The 20,839-nt window shown below is 36.6% G+C and overlaps 1 protein-coding gene across 1 annotated transcript in view; it reads right to left on the bottom strand.

The window, feature by feature from the left end:
• Positions 1–20,839, bottom strand: part of UNC13C (unc-13 homolog C) — a 620,990-nt gene that overhangs the window by 239,581 nt on the left and 360,570 nt on the right. The gene's annotated exons all lie outside the window — the stretch shown is intronic.

Genomic DNA, 20,839 nt, shown 5'->3' with positions numbered 1-20,839 from the left:
TTAAACTCTCCCTTCTTACACACAAATTTCTCTAGGTAACTAACATTTTGTAAGTTTGTCTTTTTCTCTTTTTTTCCTTTTTTAAAAATATCTTTGAATCTTTCTCAATTTACCATTCTGCTCAAAGTCTTCAACTCTCAGTCTAGAAAGCAGAATGTGACATAGGATGATCTAGATTTACTTTGAGTTTAACAGAGTACAATAACAATCTTGAGTGTTTCACATATAAATTTCATACTCAACATAAGCAATTCTTTACAACATATAGATAAGTTATTCTGGTCATTTATTTTGGTGGGTGTTCCTCTCAGAGCACTTCTTTTACATTTACTTGTTAAAATTGGGTAAAAATATAGGCAGAGATATATTTTCACTTAAGTATATGAAAATTTTTGCTAAACCCCTTACAAGCTTATAGGTGCAGGATATTTGAAAACATCAACTTATGGCTCTGGAAACTGAAAGACGCTGATGTAAAATGGGTATTAGATTTTATTTGGCCCAAACTATTGCCATATCCAATTGCAATGTCTTCTGCTGTGACCAGATCAGCCACCCTCTCGGCTGAATGGTTGTATGTGCATATGTTCCAGTGCAAATCATGATATGTAACCATATTTTGTTGAGTTGTCATTTAATTATTCTCCCTTAACTTAAAAGACAGCCCTATAGTGAACTCACTTAGCACTAGACACCTCCATTCTTAGACTATAATGTACTTTTAAGAGCATGTATTTCCCTAGGGTGCATCCAAGAGCCTTTGATTTATATTTATGTTTGAAATGCAACAGATGATAAAACTTGCAGAACTAAATTAAAATGGTAAAAAAAAATTAGTGGCTGACACAAAATACTTCAAATATCCAGAATGAATGATAAGCAATCTCCAAAGTATGGATTAAGAAGTATGTACATATGATCCCGAGAACAACTTGAAAGTTCTTGGCAAGCTTCTTCTTTCAATTCCTGGGTTATACTAGTGAATCTTTAGGAAGTAATGGGCCGTAATGCAGGCTTACAAATATCAAGATTTGCTGCCTTTTAAGTTAGAAATTTTATTAAAATTTATTTTTATTTTGTGAACAGGATTTTGTTATCACTACTATAATGTAATTATTTGTGCATTATATTAAGCTCAATAGATTTCTAAAGGATTTAGAAATCCAGATAACCTGGTGAGTTGTGAAGGTTACAAATAAAACTACTTCTAATGGCCACAGTGGGGAGATACTTGTATTAGAACACTATCATTAATTATCATCATATGTACATAGCCAAACTATATGTCTTATATATTTTAAGTAATGTGATTAAATGAAAGAAAATTATTATACATGATATGTGTAACATCACAGCCACGTCTCATCATTTTGCAAAGAGTGACATGGAAAGGAGGAGAGACAGAAGTAGTTGAAATATGCATTCATTCCCAAGCCCCTTACCTGTTGCAAATTGTACTTCCATCACTCTTTTTTATGACACTAGAAGATTACTGATGATGCTATTTTTCACATCATATAACGTTTGTTGCATTAGAATAAATCAAACTGGATGTTGAATCATTAAGTTTTTATACAGCACACAATACTGTTATAAACCAGGCTTTCCTTACTTTAATAGCATATTGTAATAGACTGAATGCTTAAAGGATGAGGTCTCATCTGGTGTATTATAATATTTACTCAATTTCTTAAGAATTAAGTTTCTCTATGTAAAACTTTTTAATATACCCTAGAAATCTAATAGGGCATTTAACCTTATGATTGGAAAAATTAAGGTTATAGTAGTAGAAATTAAGAAAAGCTTATAATAAGTATATTCATATTGACTGAAACATTACTATGAATAATGTTATGAAATAACATTTGTTATATCAAGAAAATATGGTAATTATAAATCATTTAATAGCAAATGAAAATACATTTATTAAAATACGACCCAGTAAATCAATCATAATTATAGTGATTATTATAATAGTGACTAAAATTATTTTATTAATAGATTATTGAAGAAATAGACTTTACAGAAGATCTGTAAGGGTATAATGGGGAGGTAATTTTTTGAAAGTGGAAAGTTGCCAGGTTATAGGATTATCTGAAGAAAGTTCCAATGGTCATGTTTACAAAGTCATTTCATTACAGAAAAGCATATACAAAAAAGTTTTTACAGACAAGCTGATGGGATGTATATTACATTTTCATGATATCACATAAGAAAATATAAGTATATTCCATCAAGAAGAGATCAATATATAGAAAGAGCCATTACATGCAAAAGAAAGTATTGAAATAACAAATGATATCTTCAACTTAGTGGAACTTATATAATACTTTCAGTACTGTTATAAAATATTTCTGTGGCATTCAATGTATTCATTCAATACATATGTAATTGTGAAACGCTGCTTCTAAGGAGTTGACAAGACTAGGGTTGGGAGGAGACATGCGGTAGGAAAATGCAAAGACGGGCCGGACACAGTGGCTCATGCCTGTAACCCCAGCACTTTGGGAGGCTGAGGTAGGTGGATCACCTGAAGTCAGGAGTTGGAGACCAGCCTGGCCAATATAGTGAAACTCCATCTCTACTAAAAATGCAGAAACTAGCTGGACATGGTGGCACATGCCTGTAGTCCTGGCTACTTGGGAGGCTGAGGCAGGAGAATTGCTCGAACCTGAGAGGTGGCGGTTGCAGTGAGCCAAGATTGCACCACTGCACTCCAGCCTGAACAACAGATCGAGATTCCATCACAGAAAAAAAAAAAATGCAAAGACAGGCTGTGTAAACACAAAAACACATGGCAGATGCCTACTATATTTGAATAATTACTAGTAAAATGGGCTATAACAGCTTTTGAAGAAGTGTGCTTCTGTAACGTTTGTTCTACTGTATGTTAGTATTACGTACTTACACACACAAGGGCCAATGCTCAACTAACTTAAAAATTTTTGATTAAACAAAGTTAAATACGTGATTTTCAGATTTCCTGAAGCCTTTAATATGCTAATGTGCATGGTGATTCTCCAAGATTGTGGTTCTACAACTTTAGTGTATATCAGCCTCGCTGGGAAAGCTCACAAACACAGACAGGTTGCTAGGTCCTGGGACCCATGGTTCCTGATTCAGTAGGTCTAGGGTAAAGCTTGAAAATGTGTATTGAGAGTGACTTTTCAAGTAATGCTGGTGCTTCTGCTCCAGGAACCAATTTGAGAACCACTTCTCTAAGGGGTAATACTAAAGCATTAGTTTCTCAAATGGATTTGAACTTGGTAAAGCCCTCCATTCCTTCCCCCACCTCATTGTGCCAGACTTTTCACAGGATAAGTGTTCTTCAGAACATACTTTGGGAAATAAAAGACTAGAGAGACAAATGCAGGGGTCAAATCATGAAAAGTTTTGTGTGTCATGTCAAGGAGTTTGCATTTAAACCAAACATGATAAGGACAATTAAAAGATTTTAAACATAGAAGTACTTGTGTTCCAAATGACTTGGCAGTTTACTTATTAACTTAAAGAGTTAATAAGTAACTCTTATTACTTATTTACTATAAGTAAAATTGTTGGAACTTATTGACTAATGGGTGAGAAAGAAAAGAGAAAAGGAGGAATCTAGAAGGTAATTAGGTAGACCAGTCTGAAGTTTCAAAAGCATTCTGAATGTGTTGATGTAGATAAAAAAAATTCCAGTACATATGTGGCAGCTGAAATTATGGAGTAGATAAGATTACTCAAAAAGTGAGAGATAAATATGTGACCACAGACAAAACCTTAGAGAAAAAGTCTAAAAAACAATAAGAATAAAATTTTATAAGAGACATAGGCAAAAGAGAGAGGCCCCTGCTGAAATGGAAGAGAATGAGATCCAGCGTCTATGTGGAATAATTAGCTTCAAGCATAAATAAGAATGTTACTTACTCGAGTAAGATGATAAAAAAATATTGCAGATAAGCCTTGTTGGTGGTGAGAAAAATTAGCTAGGAATTTCCTTGTTGAGAGAAGAGGTGGCGCACAGTGTACTGGTGTGGTAGTAAAAGTTTGAAATTGCACCTGTGAGGAATGAGAGACAGCCTCGAGGTGGACCCACAGTGGCATTGCCAGGCAGTGTGGGGTGGCTCTCTGAACTTGTAGTGACACTATGCTGGACCATTATGAATTTTCCCCAGTATTGAATGTCGAAGCCTAAAAGCCAGAATGTTGGATGTGCTTCTGGAGTATACAATAAAAACAGTAAAGGAGAATGAGATTTAAATATCTGATGAGAATTACTGAAGTGCTAGAACGAACACATATTTTGGACTGGAGGAAGGAAGGAAGAAAAGGAAGGGAAGGTGAAGAAACAGATCTAGAGGAAACAAGGAGTGAAAAAGGCAGGACAGGAAATTGAGGTCAGTAGGATACGTGTGTTTCGTCATTCAGCTCATGGGAATGGGAATCCAGAATGGAGATTAGGTGAAGGGCTCTAGAAATGAGGAGGCCTAGGAGAGGCCAAAGGGACTGTGGTATTTCTGAACAGAACTTAAAAGAATTTGTGTGCTTGTGTGTGTGTGTGTGTGTGTGTGTGTATAAGTGCTTTGCAATGTGCATAGCAAGGTAGCTGTAGTCATGGCAGCTAAGCAATGATTAAAGATCTTAGCAACAAGGTTTGCTGATGCCAAGAATTTGAATAATCAGGACAGGGTAGATATAAAGAAACAAAAAAGAAAACAAGATAGATGTAAGGCTGAATATTTTGAAAGAGGTAAGCTTTAAAATGTGATAAATATGTGGCAAGATAAAATAATATTAAATCATTAACTAGATAGCTTTCATGTGATGTGTTTGAAACTTCTTCTGATTACAAATTGATTGTTTACCTATTCATAATTCTGAGATAAGGAAATCTTAGCTATAGAAGTTCACAGGTTAGAAGAATGGGCCCTCTCTCATTAGTTTTGAGGTAGGAGATCAGCAGGACTTGTCCTCCAAATCAGTAGGGTTATGATCCCACTGATCAAAACAGGATGCAGTAAAGAAACCAGCTAAAATCAAAATGGGGAAGAAAGCAACCTCTAGTTGCCCTCACTGCTAATTATACACTAATTATAATGTATTAACATGCTAAAGGACACTCCCAGTAGCACCATGACAGTTTACAAATGCCATGGCAATGCCTGGAAGTTACCTTACATGGTTTAAAGGAGAGAAACCCTCAGTTCCAGGAACTCCACATCCCTTTTCTAGAAAATGATTTACCATATAATTAAGGAGTAGCTATAAATCTAGCTAACTGGTGCTAGATCCACAAGTGCTACTCTGCCTATGGGGTAGCCCTGCTTTGTCACGGAGCAGCCATTTTCCTGTACTCTGTTGCTCTAATAAACTTGCTTTGCTTTCACTTTACTTTGTTGGCTTATTTTTGAATTATTTCCTGCATAATGCCAAGAACACTCCTTGGCTGGGCCCCAATATTGGGGTTCACCCGCATCAGTTTAGAAGTAGAACCTAAAGTTTCAGATACCCAGGGGATCAAGGATCCTTGTGAAGAGCAATGTGGACAGTTTATCAGCTAGGAAAATAGAGGGCAATTATTCTACTCTACATTTAGACAGGATTGAGAAAGAGAATTTCTCTAAGTCCTCTTCCCCTAGCTCCAGGTAAACTATTGGGACATTCCTGACATCAGTGGAGCCACATGCCCCTCTTCTCTCTTCCAGATACTGCTGCCTTCACCTTACCGCCTAATGCTACCTCCACTACTTCCAAAAGCAGCAACAGAGGCATATTTTCAACTCATTACAATTCAATTCTCATTAAAAAAACTGTTAGCCATGAAGACTGAACATACAAATGAATAATGTCTAGACCATATCTGATAGAACTCTGGCCCACAATCTCTGCATCAACAATTCCAGGAGGCCAAACCACAACCTTTGCAGCAACTGACCTGGAATGGTAAGGATTTGGTCAATGGGCTGCCAGCTTCCTTGTATTTTGCCCTAATTTTTAACTGAAAACCCAAAAGAGAAAGCCAAATATACTCCCTAAACAAATCACACAGGATGTGTCACTTCCATTTAGCTGACTCCTAGCTTTCCCATGCTAACATGCTCCAAACACATCACACCTGAGGCCTTCCATGTTTTTTATTATAAGGCTTTTCCACTTCCCTGACTGACTTTGAATCTCTGCCAAGTGCTAGTGATGGTAGCTGACTTTCTTGCTATAGCAAAGTCTGAATAAATAAACTGTCTATTCTCACTTGGATGTTCTTCATTTATTTCCAAATATTAAAGTCAAATACCATCATCGTCATTTTAGAGATAAGTAAACTGAGGGTTATCTTAATTTCCACATCCTCTTAACTGCAAATAACACAAGTTAGTAGCCTCGGTTTTTTTTTCCCTTTAGCCTCAATGCCAAGACCTGGTCGAGTTTATAGATACAGATGGCAACCATCACCTCACATTAATAATACGGAGCTAATTTTTATTTTGTGTTATATATCTTGAATGAGAAGAAAAGCTTTCAGAGAACAAAATGATTGATACCTTTGTTAAATGCCTTTGCACTTCCTGAGTTCTCAAATGTCATAACTCCTGAGCACTCATTTCCAGTTTGAGAATTATAGGCACAATCAAGGTCTGGCTGTAAGTTAATTTCCATTTGATTTCCCGCCAGTTTTAGAGCATTCTTTTTTCTCCTTTTATTGATATATAATAATTCACAAATTTATGGGGTACATGTGAGTGTTCTTTGCATGCATAGAACATATAATGATTAAGCCAGCCTATCTGGGATATTTATCACCTTGAATGATTATCATTCCAAGTCCTGTCCTCCAGTTACTTTGAAATGTGCATAATATTATTGCTAAGTATAGTAACCCTAGTCTGCTATCAAACATTATAACTTATTTCTTGTATCTAACTATATTTTTATATCCATAACCAACCCTGCTTCATCCTGCCCCCCTCCAACCGTCGCCACAACCCACCCTTACCAGTCTCTGGTATCTATCATTCTATTCTCTATTTCCATATTAAGTTTATTAGCTCCCACATGTAAACGAGAATATATGGTATTTGTCTTTCTGTGCCTGGCTTATTGTACTTAATGTAATGACCTCCAGTTCCACCCATGTGACTGAAAATGACATGATTTCATTATTTTTATGGTCAAGTAGTATTCTATTATGAATATATACCACACTCTCTTTATCTGTTGTTCCCTTGATGAACACTTAGGTTGATTTCATATCTTTCCATAGTACCGAAGGACTTCCAGTACTATGTTGAATGGAAGTGGTGAAAGTGGGCATCGTTCACCATGGGCACTTAGGTTGATTCCATATCTTTCCACTATTCTTCGTGAATAATGCTGCATTAAACACATGAGTACATGTTTCCCAGTAGTGGGATTGCTATATTCTATGGTAGTTCTGTTTTCCATAGCAGTTGTACTAATTTATACTCTCACCGACAGTGTGTAATAGTTCCCTTTTCCTCATGTCCTTGCCAGTATCTGACATTTTTTGTCTTTTAAAAATTATAGCCATTCTAACTGCAGTAAAATGATATCTCATTGTGGTTTTGATTTGCATTTCCCTGATGAGTAGTGATATGCAGCATTTTTTACACACCTGTTAGACATCTGTATATCTTCTTTTGGGAAATATCTATTCGTATCCTTTGCCCTTGCCCACTTATTAATGGAATTATTATTTTTTACTATTGAGATGCTTGAGTTCCCTGTATATTCCAGATATTAGTGCCCTGTAGGATGAATAATTTGCAAATATTTTCTTTAATTCAAGAGGATGCCTCTTCACTCTGTTGAGTGTTTCTTTGTTGTGCAGAAGCTTTTAACTTTACTATGGTCTCAATAGTCTGTTGTGGTTTTTGTTGCCTATGCTTTTGAGCTCTTAGCCACAAAATCTTTCCCTAGAAAGATTTTATGAAGACCAATGTCCTGAAGAATTTTCCCTCTGTTTTCTTCTAGTAGTTTTATAATTTCAGGTTTAACATGTAAGTCTTTAACCCATACTGAGTTGTCTTTTGTATATGGTAGAGCCAGGGGTCCAGTTTCATTCTTTTGCATATAGTTATAGATTTTCCTCAGCACCATTTAATGAAGAGAGTGTGCTTTCCCCAATGTATGTTCCTGGAATCTATGCTGAAGATGAGTTGGCTGTAAATATGTGGATTTATTTCTGGGTCCTCTATTCAGTTTCATTGGTCTATGTGTTTACTTTCATACAAATACCATGCTGTCATGGTTACAATAGCTTTGTAATATGTTTTGAAGTCAGATAGCATGATGCCTCCAGGTTTGTTCTTTATGCTCAGGTTGCTTTGGATATTTCAGCGCTTTACTTGCTCCACATGAATTTTAGAATTGTGTATTATATTTCTGTAAAAAATGGCATCGGTATTTTGATAGGAATTACATTGAATCCATAGATTGCTTTGGGTAGTATGGTCATCTCAATAATATTAATTCTTCTGATTCATGAACAAATAATGTCTTTCCATTTGTTTGTGTCTTCTTCAATTCCTTTCATCAGTGTTTTGCAGTTTTCCTTGTAGAGGTCTTTCTCTTCCTTGATTAAATTTATTCCTAGGTATTTTTTTGTAGCTATTGAAAATGAGACTGCCTTAATTTCTTTTTTGGCTATGCCATTATTAGCGGACAGAAATGCTACTGATTTTTGTATGTTGATTTTGTATCCTTCAACATTACTGACTTTGTTTATAAGTTCTAAGAATTTTCTGGTAGAGTCTTTTGGATTATCTTGACCTAAGATTGTGTCATTTACAAAAAGGGACAGTTTGACTCTCTTCTAATTTTGGTGACTTTTATTTATTTTTCTTGCCTGATTTCTCTGGCAAAAAATTCCAGCACCATGTTGCATAGGGGTGGTGAAAGTGGGCATTTTTCACCATTTGTTTCATTTCGTAGAGAAAATGCTTTCAGATCTCCCCCTTCAGTATGATTTCAGTGTGGGTTTATCATATATGGTATTTATTATTTTGAGGTATGATATTTCTATGCCAAGTTTGCTCAGAGTGGTTATAAAAGAACGATATTTTTCTGCATCTATTGTGATAATCCTATGGGTTTTGTCTTTCCTTCTGCTGACATGATAGATCACATTTATTGACCTGAATATGTTGAACTATGCTATCATCCTTGGGATAAATCTCACTTGATCATGATGCATTATCTTTTTAATGTGTTGTTGCATTCAGTTTGTCAGTATTTTGTAAGGATTTTTGCATCTATATTTATCAGAGATATTGGTCTATAGCTTTTTTGTGTGTATCTTTGTCTGGTTTGAGTATTAGGAAAATGCTAGCCTAATAGAATGAGTAGGGAGAATTCTCTATTCGATTTTTGGAAAAGTTTAAGAAAAAGTGGTATTCATTCTTCTTTATATGTTTGGTAGAATTCTGCATTGAATCCATCCTGTCCTGAGCTTTTATTTGTTCATAGAATTTCTATTACTGATTCAATGTTGCTCCTCATTATTGGCCTGTTTAGATTTCCTGTTTCTTCCTCATTGAATCTTGGTAAGTTGTATGCTTCCAAGAATCTATTCATTTCCTCTAGGTTTTTCAGTTGGTTAGTGTATAGTTGTTAATAATAATCTCTGGTGATCTTTTGTATTTCATAATATCAGTCATAATGTCTCGTTTTTCATTTCTGAGGTCGTCTGTTTTGAGCTTCTTGCTTTTTTTCTTCGGTAGTCTAGTTATCAGTTTAACAAATGTTTAAATCTCTTTGAATAACCAACTTTTGCACTGGTTTCTTTAGCCTCTATTTTGTTTAGTTCTGCTCTGACTTTTATTATTTCCTTCCTTCTGCTAATTTTGGGTTAGATTTATTCTTGCTTTTCTAGTTGCTTGAAGTGTATCATGAGACTATTTGATATCTTTCTGAGTTTTTTTTTCATCATTTTTTTTGTTTGTTTTTGGGATAGGGTCTCACTCTGTCGCCCAGGCTGGAGTGCAATGGCTCAATCTTGGCTCACTGCAACCTTAACCTTCTGGGCTCAAGTGACCCTCCCACCTCAGCCTCCTGAGTAGCTGGGACTATAGGCATATGCCACTACACCAGAATAATTTTTGTACATTTTGTGGAGATGGAGTTTTGCCACGTTGCCCAGGCTTGTCTCAAACTCCTGGGCTTAAGCAATCTGCCTGCCTCTGCCTCCCAAGTCTCCCAAAGTGTGGGGACTATAGGAATGAGCCACTGAGCCCAGACTCACTTTTTGTTTATGTAGTTGCTTGGTGCTGTAAACTTTCCTCTTAGCATTGCTTTTGCTATGTCCTACAGAAATTAATACTTTGTATTTCCATTTTTCTCTCTCTCAAGAAATGTTTGAATATAAATCTTAATTTTCCTATTGACCCAGTGGTCATTGAGGAGTGTGTTGTTTGTTTTCCAAGTATATGTATAGGTTCCAAAGTCCCTCTTGCTATTGATTTCTAGTTTTACTCAGTAGTCCAAGAAGATACATTATATGATTTTGATTTTTAAAATATTTTGAAACTTGTTTTGTGGACTAACATGTATTTTATTCTGGAGAATGTTCCACATGCTGATGAGAAGAATATGTAGTTGTTGGATAAAATGTTCTATAAGTATCTGTTAGTTTCACTTGGTTGAAAGTTCAGTTTACGTCCAATGTCTCTGTTGCTTTTCTGTCCAGATGATCTGTTTAATGCTGAGAGTAGGATGTTGAAATCTTCCATTATTATTGTGTTGAAGTTTGTATCTTTTTAAAATATATTTTTAGATTTTTTAGATATCTAGTAATATTTTCTTTATGAATCTGGGTGCATATATATATAATAGCTACAAAAAATATGTGAGAGTTAATTTAACCCAGAAGGTAAAAGATATCTAAATTAAAATCTATAAACAAGAATAAAAGAAATTTAAAAAGACACAAACGAATAAAAAGATGTCCAATGTTTATGGATTGGAAGTGTAATACTGTTAAAATATCGATATGACCCAAAGTGATCTACAGAGTCAATGCAATCACTATAAAAATACCAATGGCATTCTTCACAGAAATTGAGAAAACAATCCTAAAATTTGTATCAATCCACCACAGATTCTGTATAACCAAAGCAATTTTGCGTAAAAAAAAAAAAAAAAAACAAAAAAAAAACAAAGCTGGAGGCATCACACTACCTGACTTCAAAATATACTACAAAGCCATAGTAACCGAAACAGTATGGTGCTAATATAAAAGCAGACACACAGATCAACGCAACAGAATAGAGAGCTGAAAAACAAATCCTAGCCACCTGATTTTCAGAAAATATGCCATGGGCACACAATAGTTAAAAGACAATCTCTTCAATCAATGATGTTAAGAAAACTAGATATCCACATGCAGAAGAATAAAATTATATCCTTACTTGACACCATATACAAAAACCAACTCAAAACATTTAAAGACTTCAATATAAGACCACAAGCTATCAAATCACTAAAAGAAAACATAGGAGAAAAGCTCCATGACACTAGACTGGATTAAGATTTTTTTGGATGTGATCCCAAAAGCACAGGAAACAAAGGCAAAAATAAACAAATGGGTTTACATTAAACAAAAATGCTTCTGTACAACAAAGAACTCAAAATAGTGAAGGGACAGCTTATAGAACTGGAAAAAATATTTGCCATCTATATATTTGATAAGGAGTTACTACCCAAAATTTGTAAGACATTCAAACAACTCAATAGCAAGGGAACAAATAACCCAATTAAACATGGGCAAAGAACCTAAACAGATATTTGTCAAAAGAAGATATACAAATAGTTAACAGGTATATGGAAAAATGCTCAGCATCATTTATTATCAGGGAAATGCAAATTAAAAACACAACAAAATATCACCTTTCACTTGTCAGAATGGCTATTATCAAAAAGACAAAAGATAACATGTGTTGGTTAGGATGTAAAGAGAACTCTTGCACACTTTTGGTGGGAATGTAAATCAGTACAGCTATTATGGAAAACAATCTCTTTCTCATAAAACTAAAAATAGAACCACCATGTGATCTATCTGATCATTGTATATATATCCAAAAGATATTAAATCAGTATGTCAAAGACATAGTGACACTCCCATATTCATTGTAGCATTATTCACAATAGCCAAGATATGGAATCAACTTAAGTAGCCATCAATGAATGAATGGATAAAAACCATACATATGTATAAACACAGTGGAATCCTGTGTAGTTGTAAAGAAAGGAAACGTTGCTTCATGGATGAACTTGGAGAACATTATGTTAAGGGGATTAAGCCAGGCACAGAAAGACAAATATCACGCTCATGTATGGAACTAAAAAAGTTGATCTCATAGAAGTAGATAGTAGAATGGTGTTTAACAGGGGCAGGTGTGGTTGGGGTAGGGTTGGGGGTGGGGGCTAAGACAGCTGTTGGTCAAAGGACACAAAATTTTAGTTAGAAGGAATAAATTCAAGAGATCTATTGTACAACATGTTTACTACAGTTAACAGTATATTGTGTTCTAGAAAAATGCTAAGACAGTAGATATAAATTGTTCTCACCATAGAAATAATAACTATGTGAGGCAATGTATATATCAATTAGCTAGATTGAGTCATTTCACAATGTATATATCCTTCAAAACATGTTGTGCATGATAAATACATTCAATTTATCTTTCAATCAAAAAAATAATAATTTTAAAACCCATACCAAAAATACCTTGAGCAAAGTGTGACTTGCATCTTATACAGAGAATGTGAAAGAAACATATGTGGAATGGAATTGGAGCCAATATTCACAGCTCCTACTGACCACTGTTTTTCTAAGTCTGGGCCATGGGTCTTCTACGTCAGAACCATGTAGGTTGCTTGATAGAAATACAGTTGATTTTAGAGCCTCTATTGTAGACCTACTAAATCAGGATAACTGAAAATACGGCCCACAAATTTGGCCTTACATACACAGCTCTGCTCTTATGAAGTCTCATGTTCATAGGAAAAGTTCACTGGTAACTTATAATAAAGTCAGATTAAAAACAGGACTCGCTTTTTAGAAACAAGAGTAATACACTTACTTTTGGGTGCCAGTATCAGTCATGAGTTTGCTGGATTTTGTATTCTGTCATGATAACAAAAGATGTATCTCTCACCTTCAGACCTGATGAATTTCCAACTACACACAATTCCCTAATTTTAAGAGGAAGTGGAATATTTTACTAGGTATTTATGTAGTATCCTTTCTAGCTGTTGATAGACTTTGATACTAGATCCTACATAAAACATTACTTTTAAAATTAATAGTCACTAAGGGATTACTAGTTTTCTCAAATAACATAATAGACTATTGCTATTAATAATTGAAAACAAAAATACTGAGCAACTAGTGGTATTAAGAGTAATTATCAAAAGCTAAAAATACATTAATTAGTTAGAAACAAAGCTAGGAATTTCCATATATTAGAATATTTCAGTTTCATTACAGTAAAATATTCAATAATCTTTACAGGGTCCTTTCAGTTTCAGTAAGTCAGAGATATCCTGACATTTAAATTGCCAAAACTGCATTTCAAAGTGTTTGGGCACTCTAAGTGGTTCTTAACATCTCTAAATGGTTCCTTGAATTTGAATAGACTGTACATAGTTAATTAAACTATACATAATTATAAAATAGTACAATTCTGAATGTGGAATTTTAAATATATAAAATATGTAACAGCACGGTATAATAGAAAAATAGTAACTGAATATAGGATTAGAAACTTATACTCTGGGCTCAGCTTACCATTAATTTATTGTATAAATTTGGGCAAAGAATTAATCTCTTCAAACTTTAGATTCCTAATATTGAAATGATAATATATACACATATATTTCTATATTTCTGATAATTATAGCAAGTACACGTGTAGAATATATTTAATATTATATATTTATTACCAAAATGGGGGAATACTTACATTTAATTAGGTTTATGGTATATGCTTTAGTAATTGACGAGGTCCTTAGGATCCAAGAGACATGCATATGAAAGTTTCTTGAATATAAACACTACCATTTTAATAAACTAATAGCTGCTCCTTTCTCTTTAGGTAAATTACACTTGTATTAAAAAAGCAAAATGCAATAGATCATATCTGGCTAGCATTTATTTTCTGCTTCAGATATCACCTCTTTTAAAGCACTGGTAGTGCTTAGAACAACGATAACAAACTCTGGAATAACATGATAGCTGATTTCAAGTACATGATGGGTTGCTGTACAGAAGACTAGAAGATAACTTGGATTTGTTTCATGTGGTCAAGAAAATAACACTAATACTTTTACTTGTGTGTAAAATATTCAACAGAGAAGATTTAATATAACATAATAAAAATGTTCTAGTATCCGATGTCTCCAAATGCTATAAACCTCCAGGTACATTGGGGCATCTATACATAAAAACATCATTTTTTTCAGGGAATGCTGTACCAAAAAAAAAAAAAAACATCCCCATACTGTATCTAAAAATTGACTACATGCACCGTGAATTTGTTAATATGCATTTCTATGATTATATACTTGAAACTAAGTTCACAGATTCGAAAACAATCCATAAGTGATATGGTCTAATCCCCACAGCCAAATTCATACATTGATACCTAATCACCAATGCAATACTATTAAGAGGTGAGGCCTTTGGGAAGTTGTTAGGTCATCACGGGGCTGGAACCCTCCATAACACGATTAATGCCCTTACAGAAGAGGCCTGAGGGAGCTGGTTCACTCCTTCTGCCACGTAAGGACACAGAAACACTGTGCTATCTATAAGGAACAGACCCTTAACAGACACCAAATCTGCTAGCACCTTCATCTTGGACTTCCTGGCCTCAGAACCGTGAGAAATAAATTTCTGCTGCTTACAAATTACCCAGTCTAAGGACTTTTCTTGTAACAGTCTGAATGGATTAAGACAAGTTTTAAGTACTTCACAGGATGTTGATGAAAATATATGGTTACTGCTTAAAAGGATAAGCAGTTTTAAAAGCCCCAATCATGACAGAGGCTGAATAGCTGTCCCCCGAATCTGTTCCTCCTTTTTCTTGGGTACATAGCTAACAAGTGTGGAGGGTTAAGGATAGTTTCAAATTATTTGTCAATTCTTCCTTCAAGTTTTTCTCCCCTTGAACATGGGTGACTTTGACCAATAGAATATGGCAGAAGTGATCTATGTCTATTTCCGGGCTGTAGTCTTAAGAAACGCAATTCTCAATGCTTGTCTCTGCTCTTGATGCTTGAACTTCTGCTCTTAAAATACAGCCATTATGCTGTGAGGAAGCCCAGGCAGCCCTGTGGGGCTGTGGTTGGCTCTTTCTGGAGGCTCTGAAGGAAAATCCATTTCATGATTCTCTCCTAGCACCTGACGGCTGCTAGGCTGAGATATTCTTCAATTTGTAGCTGCATAACACCAATCTCTGCCTCTGCCTTCACAGGGGCTTCTTCTCTCTGTGTGTCTGCTCCTTTTCTGGTTCCCTTAAGAATGTCTGTCATTGGATCTAGGGCCTATTCTAATCTAGGAGGATCTCATCTCAAGATGATTACCTTAGTTACATTTGCAAAGGCACTTGTTCCAAATCAGGTCACACTCTGAGGTTCTGGGTGAACAAGAAGTCTTTCCGGGGGACATCCTTAAACCTATTGAACTCACCATCTTCCACTGGGACAATTCTCAAAGATGTTTCATGTGGTTTTCAATGGGTTCTCGGAGAAACAGAGCATAGAATTTACCAGCTCACTATAGCACATGTTACTGTTTTTCTTTGTTCTTCATGTCATTTTCTCAACATATGCAGCTTCTCTTTCCTGGGATCACATCTCAAATAAACTACCTTCGAGTCTTTCTCTTAGGCTCTGCTCTCAGACAACCCAAACTATGACAGGCAGACTACTTGAGTATCAGGCAGACTGATTTTTAGACTTCCATGACTAAGAATAAAACTTGTTGCTCATATTTGAGTTTAGACTTATTTGATTTAGCAGCTAGTTTTATGTGTAATAATACAATTCCATTGTTCTTTATAAAATTTAAACTCATATATGCTTTTTCTGGTTATGTTTCAGGTGCCATCCAAATTTTTCTTATGTTTCTGTCATTATTATCTTCCCAAAACCCCCTTTTGTCTTAGCGGAATCTTAAAATTCTGTAACCCATACCTTTCTTTTCTTAAACTTAGGTATTCTTAGATGTTCCAGGAAAGTGATTTTTAGATATTTTATCTTTGAAATAAATATAAATAATTTCTATTTAATCCTTGAATTCCTACAAGTACATTTATCCTTGGGAAAGTTAAAAATTTATTTGAAAGGACACAGTTACTACTAGATACTACATGAAAGCAATTGGAATGATATTCAATGTCTCTTCTCCAGGAATTAAGGATTGTCCTAAAGACAGAAAGAATACAGTCTCTGACTCTAATAAAAAATACTCAAGAAAATGTAATAGTCAGATGGAGAAAATAAAATATTGTGATTTAAAAAAGGGGAAATTTTGCTGCAAATGGGTGTTTGTTTTCTATTGCTGTGTGACAAATTGCTACAATTTTGGCAGCTTTAAAAAAATATGCATTTATTGTCACACAGTTTCAATGGGTCAGGAGTCCAGGCACAGCTCCACTGGGTCTTCTGCTCAATGTTTCAGGGGGGCTGTAATCAAGGCATTGGCTGGAGCTGGTGTTTCATCTGAGGTTCAGGGTCTTCATGCAAACTCACATCGTTGTTGGCAGAATTAATTTCCTTGCATCTCTAGAATTCGGTAAGGCTCGGTTCCTTAAGACCAGAAAAACAATGTATCTGGCCTCAGAAAAGGCTGAACCCCCTTTAAAAGAGCTCACCTGACTAAATCAGGCTCACACAATGTAGTCTTTGTTTTCATTGATTCAATTCAAACTTACTAAGGACCTTAATTACATCTGTAAAAATCCTTTACCTTTAACATGCAAAATAATCTAAATGTGAATTTATATTTGTTGTTTTTGTTTATGGTTTTTGCCATACTCTGCTGGCTAGAAGCAAGTGACAGGTTCAGCCAAGATTTAAGGGAAAAGCATTATACAACAGCATTACTCATTGGTTGTTATTTTAGAATTTAGTGCCAACCACTACAGGGTTAAATTTATTTCAACACTTCATCCAGAGAAAAATGATATTAAAAAATCCAAGTTTATTTTCTGCATGGTAGATTAGAAATTTTGAATAAACCTTTCATTTGATACAGTTGAGGCACTGAATGAGAGGTTGCAATTTGTAAACTCTATAACCACGTGGAAAACATCCAAGCTTTACCTAGTGCAGTCAATTACACACATATCCTAACTTTCTGTAATTCTACTTACAGGTATACATCTTACAGAAATTCTTGCATTTATTCACCAGAAGACATATACAGGACTGTTTGGAGAAACATGGTTTACCATAGCCATACCTCCTCAAACTGGAAATAACCTAAATCTCTTATCATCTATAGAATATATTAGTAAACTGTGGTTTATTTATAGAATTAAATTCCTATAGAGCAGTAAAAGCAAACGATCAGCTCTATCATGGATACTGCAGTGATCTGCTCAGAATCTCTCCAGAGCTTAGCACCAATCCCCTAATGATGGCAGTGGCAGCCCATCTGGAGAGGCTGTTGTGAAGACGACAGCTGCAGCCAGCCGGGGAGGCGCAGCCAGGACTGCATGCTCCACAGAGCTAGCAGGAGCCAGGAACAGGCAGAAGCCCCCACCCCTTCCAAGTTGGAGGGATGGAAATCCCGCCCCCCTGGATGCAGCTGCAGACCTGAGCATTCCTGAGCTCAGGGGCCCTAGAAGGCCTCCCCTCCTCTGCAGGCTCAGAAATGCCTGCTCCTGCTGCCTGGCCTCTTCCTACTCCTGGTGCCTGCTCCAATTTTGAAGCAAAGTTGAGACTAAGCCTGGGCACTGTCACAACCCAGCGGTGTGTTTGCTTGCTGGAGGTGGTGCTGAAATGCCAGCCCCCTGCTGCCTTGGCCCCTCCAGACTTTGGGTGCTGAGGGGCATGAGAGGGAGGCCGGGGTGGGGGTTACTGCGGCTGGCTTGGTGTAGGCCTGCAGGTGCCCCTCAGTACAAACAGCCTGGGCACCTGGGCTGACAGGCTGATGACAGTGGGAGGCAGAGAGGCTCCTGGGTGGAAAGGGTCTGGGAAGGCCTGAAGCTGGGGGCTGGGCTGCCGGTTCCATAGACTGGAATGAGAACTTATGGTGCTTTTTCTGGGCCCTCTCATAGCCATCCAGGAACTAATTAGCACACACTTCCTCCCTTTTGAAGCCCATAAAAACCCCATACGCAGACAGACTTGGGGAGACATTCGGAGGACCTGTCTGCAGAGAGCAGCTGCCCTCTGAGGGTCTTCTTTCAGCTGACAGCTCAGCAAATGTTGGGATGACCTGCCTGATGACAGGAGCTACCCACGCTGGGTTTCTTCTCTGCTGAAGACTACACCCTTGACAGGATGGCCTGCCTATGGATCGGAGCTACCCACTTCAAGTCTCCAGAGAGCTGTACTGTTGCTCAATAAAGCACCTCTTCACCTTACTCACCCTTTAGTTGTCAGTGTACCTCATTCTTCCTGGATGTGAGACAAAGACTTGGGACCCACCGAATGGCAGGACTGAAAGAGTTGTAACACAAACAACAGGGCAGAAACATGCCCCTTGCTCACCATGTTGCGGGCAATAAGAAGGAGAGAAGAGAGAAAAAGAGAAGAGCTGCAGCCCTTTGGGGAACCCAGACTAGGAGCTCCCAAGCCAGGGCTGTGACGCCTTCTTTGGGACTCTATGGTTCCTGGTGCTCCAGACTTCCAGGCACCACCACGTTCCCTGGTGCCAGCTGTGGAAGCTGCTTGTGGCAAGCCTGGACCAGCTGCAGCCTTGCAGGGAGCTGGCACCCATGCCAGCATCTAGAGCTGCCTGCCCGACCACAGCCAGTGTGCCTGGCTGTGCAGAGCGGCCGGACTCCACGCTTGCTCACTCATGCACCCCTCACTGCTTCATGCCTGGCTCACCCTCGGCAGGCATGGGATCCAGGCCAGTAGCACAAGCCAAGCATGGCCTGCCAGTGTGAGTGGGTGAAACGAGTCCAGTGGGCTCGAGCAAAACTCAGGCAAAGGTGCCACTGACCACAAAGTTTTCTGGCTAATGAAGCAACACTCCAAGTATCCTGTAATACTTGCTTCTGGTAATACTGGCTACTGAAGGCTCACAGACGTGCTCTTCGCTGGAAATTGCCCTCAATTTCCAGTGAGGAGCTGACTCACCCCAAGGTTGCTCCTTCTTCTAGGAGGCAGCATCAATGACTGTCTCATGTTGTCATACTAAAGTTAAGTTGCTTTGCCTCAACTGGGGACACCTTTGACAGCCTATCCCAGTTCTAGACGTGCCCAGAGGACTGGCTGAGTCAGCTTCTACCTCTGTCCAATTCTGCTTCCTAGTTTCTTACAGGTATGTCTCTCTAGAGCTCTGCTCTCCAGTACCATAGTTCACAAGCTATATGTGGATGTTGAAATTTATTTTTAAATTTTTAAATTGACTAACTCGATTGTCACCTATGACTAGTGGCTACAGCTACTCTATTAAGCAATGTAGGTATAGAATACTTCTACCACTGCACAAAGTTCTATTGGCCAGCACTGCTTTAGAGCATTCTTAGGTGAAATTTCTGCATGCAATTCTTCACCTCAGAATCTATTTTCAGGGAATCCAGAGTAAAACAAACAGTTACAAACAGAAGCCTGAATAAATACCAAACACATAATGTGGAGTCCAAGGAAAAATATATTTAGTATGATTCCGTATATACCAATTTAAAAACAAGATTAGATAATAAAGTATATAAATATTTATATGTAGTGGAACTATAATGAAAAGAAAAGGAATCATTGACACAAGCTTCAAGAGAGTGGTTATTTTTGGGGACTGATGTTATCAGTGTAATCTCTCTCTAAACTTGGGTCACGAGTATTAAGGTGCTCATCTTATTATCTTTTTATAAATCATAAATATTCACTATTTTTATGTAGGATATTTTTCATGATAAAATATTTTTTCAATAATCTAGGCTCTTAAAGAAAAGGTAACTGATATGTTTTCTATTACTAATAGAAAACAAGTATAAGATAAAGCTCACTGATATGACATATTACTATATTTTTAAATTTTATACTTTTTAATAGACAAGTAAAAATTGTATATATTTATGGTACACAATATGATGTTTTGATATATGCATCCATTGCAGAATGAGTAAACCAAGATTTTTAATATACGCATTACCTCACATACTATAATGCTTTTTTGTGCTGAGAACAGTTAAAATCTACTCTCTTAGCTATTTTTAAATATACAATATATTGTTATTAATCATAGTCACATGTTGTACAATAGATCTTTTGAACTTTATCCTTCTAATGAAAACTTGTGGGCTCTTATCAACAAGGACGTGATCTCCCCAATCTCCCCTCCCTCAGCCTGTGGTTACCATCACTTTACTCATTGTTCCTATGAGTAGAATTATTTTTCATTCCACAAATATGTGAGATCATGCAGTGTTTGTCTTTCTCTGCCTGGCTTATTTCACTTAACATAATGTCCTCCAGGTTCATACATGCTGCCACAAATGACAGGATTTCCCTCTTTTTTAAGGCTCAATAGTATTCCACTGGTATCTGTGTGTGTAAATATATATATATATATATATCCATTATTAAGGGGTATTTTATTTTAAAGCTCTGGTAAAGTCATAAACAAATCCTGAATACCAAAAAATTATACATGGAAATA

The sequence above is a fragment of the Hylobates moloch genome, unplaced genomic scaffold (assembly GCF_009828535.3).
Source record: "Hylobates moloch isolate HMO894 unplaced genomic scaffold, HMol_V3 SCAFFOLD_14, whole genome shotgun sequence".
Lineage (NCBI taxonomy): Eukaryota > Metazoa > Chordata > Mammalia > Primates > Hylobatidae > Hylobates > Hylobates moloch.
The sequence above is the reverse complement of the archived record's forward strand: the minus strand, read 5'-3'. Positions and strand labels throughout refer to the sequence as shown.